This window comes from Leptodactylus fuscus, chromosome 3, assembly GCF_031893055.1.
Source record: "Leptodactylus fuscus isolate aLepFus1 chromosome 3, aLepFus1.hap2, whole genome shotgun sequence".
Lineage (NCBI taxonomy): Eukaryota > Metazoa > Chordata > Amphibia > Anura > Leptodactylidae > Leptodactylus > Leptodactylus fuscus.
The window spans coordinates 12,273,001-12,276,651 of record NC_134267.1 but is presented as its reverse complement, the minus strand read 5'-3'; the positions used below and the strand labels follow the sequence as shown (position 1 = coordinate 12,276,651).

The 3,651-nt window shown below is 30.7% G+C and overlaps 1 non-coding gene across 1 annotated transcript; it reads left to right on the top strand.

Moving 5' to 3' along the window:
* The first annotated feature begins 267 nt into the window (after positions 1 to 267).
* On the top strand, positions 268 to 361 carry TRNAI-UAU (transfer RNA isoleucine (anticodon UAU)). Its single transcript has 2 exons — positions 268 to 305; positions 326 to 361. It is a non-coding gene; the product is annotated as a tRNA-Ile (tRNA).
* The last annotated feature ends 3,290 nt before the right edge of the window (positions 362 to 3,651 follow it).

Here is a 3,651-nt window from a genome sequence, read left to right as displayed (position 1 = left end):
GGCTACCTCTCCATACACAGCCATGCCCGGGCACCGCCACTAGGAGTCAGTGTGACTGTGATACCTCCCCATACACAGCCATGCCCGGGCACCGCCACTAGGAGTCAGTGTGACTGTGATATCTCCCCATACACAGGGCTGCACGTGGCCGCTCATTCACTGACTGACTTCTCTGTGATTCTCGGAGCTCTGTGGGCGTGGTGTTTGACGTCATGAGACCGCCCTCTGTGAAGGCTGATGAAGAGTTCTGCAGGCACACATGTCAGAGCTCCAGTGGCGCAATCGGTTAGCGCGCGGTACTTATACAGCAGTACAATGCAGAGCAATGCCGAGGTTGTGAGTTCGAGCCTCACCTGGAGCAGATCTTTTACCTTCACATGACATGTTGTATTTTATCTCTGTGAGCTGTACATGACTGCTCCAGACACCCATGTGCACTACATCATAGTGTGTGTGATAGAGGGGGTATTACATGTGTGTGTATAGTATGACGTGTATGATGGCTACATGTGGAGTATACAGATCACTAGAAAGATTTGACTAAGTGGATATAAGATAGATAGAAGTATAGAGATAGATAGATAGATAGATAGATAGATAGGAGATAGATAGATAGATAGATTATATAGATAGATAGGAGATAGATAGATAGATAGATAGATAGATAGATAGATAGAAGATAGATAGATACATAGGCGATAGATAGATAGATAGATAGATAGATAGATAGATAGATAGATAGGAGATAGATAGATAGATAGATAGATAGATAGATAGATGATAGATAGATAGATAGATAGATGATAGATAGATAGATAGATAGATAGATAGATAGATAGATAGATAGGAGATAGGTAGATAGATAGATAGATAGATAGATAGGATATAGATAGATAATAGATAGATAGATAGATAGATAGGAGATAGATAGATAGGTGATTGATAGATAGATAGATAGATAGATAGATAGATAGATAGGAGATAGGTAGATAGATAGATAGATAGATAGATAGATAGATAGATAGGATATAGATAGATAATAGATAGATAGATGATAGATAGATAGATAGATAGATAGATAGATAGGAGATAGATAGATAGATAGATAGATAGATAGAAGATAGGTAGATAGATAGATAGAAGATAGATAGATAGATAGATAGATAGATATGATATAGATAGATAATAGATAGATAGATAGATAGATAGATAGATAGATAGAAAGATAGATAGATAGGAGATAGATAGATAGATAGATAGATAGATGATAGATAGATAGATAGATAGATAGATAGATAGGAGATAGGTAGATAGATAGGATATAGATAGATAATAGATAGATAGATAGATAGATAGATAGATAGATGATAGATAGATAGATAGATAGATAGATAGATAGGAGATAGATAGATAGATAGATAGATAGGTGATAGATAGATAGATAGATAGGATATAGATAGATAATAGATAGATAGATAGATGATAGATAGATAGATAGATAGATAGATAGATAGGAGATAGATAGATAGATAGGTGATTGATAGATAGATAGATAGATAGATAGATAGATAGGAGATAGGTAGATAGATAGATAGATAGATAGATAGATAGATAGATAGATAGGATATAGATAGATAATAGATAGATAGATGATAGATAGATAGATAGATAGATAGATAGATAGATAGGAGATAGATAGATAGATAGATAGATAGAAGATAGGTAGATAGATAGATAGATAGAAGATAGATAGATAGATAGATAGATATGATTATAGATAGATAATAGATAGATAGATAGAAAGATAGATAGATAGGAGATAGATAGATAGATAGATAGATAGGATATAGATAGATAATAGATAGATAGATAGATAGATAGATAGGAGATAGATAGATAGATAGATAGATGATAGATAGATAGATAGATAGATAGATAGATAGGAGATAGGTAGATAGATAGATAGATAGATAGATAGATAGGATATAGATAGATAATAGATAGATAGATAGATAGATAGATAGATAGATAGATGATAGATAGATAGATAGATAGATAGGAGATAGATAGATAGATAGATAGGTGATTGATAGATAGATAGATAGATAGATAGGAGATAGGTAGATAGATAGATAGATAGATAGATGATAGATAGATAGATAGATAGATAGATAGATAGATAGATAGATAGGAGATAGGTAGATAGATAGATAGATAGATAGATAGGATATAGATAGATAATAGATAGATAGATAGATAGATAGGAGATAGATAGATAGGTGATTGATAGATAGATAGATAGATAGATAGATAGATAGATAGATAGGAGATAGGTAGATAGATAGATAGATAGATAGATAGATAGATAGATAGATAGGATATAGATAGATAATAGATAGATAGATGATAGATAGATAGATAGATAGATAGATAGATAGGAGATAGATAGATAGATAGATAGATAGATAGAAGATAGGTAGATAGATAGATAGAAGATAGATAGATAGATAGATAGATAGATATGATATAGATAGATAATAGATAGATAGATAGATAGATAGATAGATAGATAGATAGAAAGATAGATAGATAGGAGATAGATAGATAGATAGATAGATAGATGATAGATAGATAGATAGATAGATAGATAGATAGGAGATAGGTAGATAGATAGGATATAGATAGATAATAGATAGATAGATAGATAGATAGATAGATAGATGATAGATAGATAGATAGATAGATAGATAGATAGATAGGAGATAGATAGATAGATAGATAGATAGGTGATAGATAGATAGATAGATAGGATATAGATAGATAATAGATAGATAGATAGATGATAGATAGATAGATAGATAGATAGATAGATAGGAGATAGATAGATAGATAGGTGATTGATAGATAGATAGATAGATAGATAGATAGATAGATAGGAGATAGGTAGATAGATAGATAGATAGATAGATAGATAGATAGATAGATAGGATATAGATAGATAATAGATAGATAGATGATAGATAGATAGATAGATAGATAGATAGATAGATAGGAGATAGATAGATAGATAGATAGATAGAAGATAGGTAGATAGATAGATAGATAGAAGATAGATAGATAGATAGATAGATATGATTATAGATAGATAATAGATAGATAGATAGAAAGATAGATAGATAGGAGATAGATAGATAGATAGATAGATAGGATATAGATAGATAATAGATAGATAGATAGATAGATAGATAGATAGGAGATAGATAGATAGATAGATAGATGATAGATAGATAGATAGATAGATAGATAGATAGATAGGAGATAGGTAGATAGATAGATAGATAGATAGATAGATAGGATATAGATAGATAATAGATAGATAGATAGATAGATAGATAGATAGATAGATGATAGATAGATAGATAGATAGATAGGAGATAGATAGATAGATAGATAGGTGATTGATAGATAGATAGATAGATAGATAGGAGATAGGTAGATAGATAGATAGATAGATAGATAGATAGGATATATATAGATAATAGATAGATAGATGATAGATAGATAGATAGATAGATAGATAGGAGATAGATAGATAGATAGATAGATAGATAGAAGATAGGTAGATAGATAGATAGATAGATAGAAGATAGA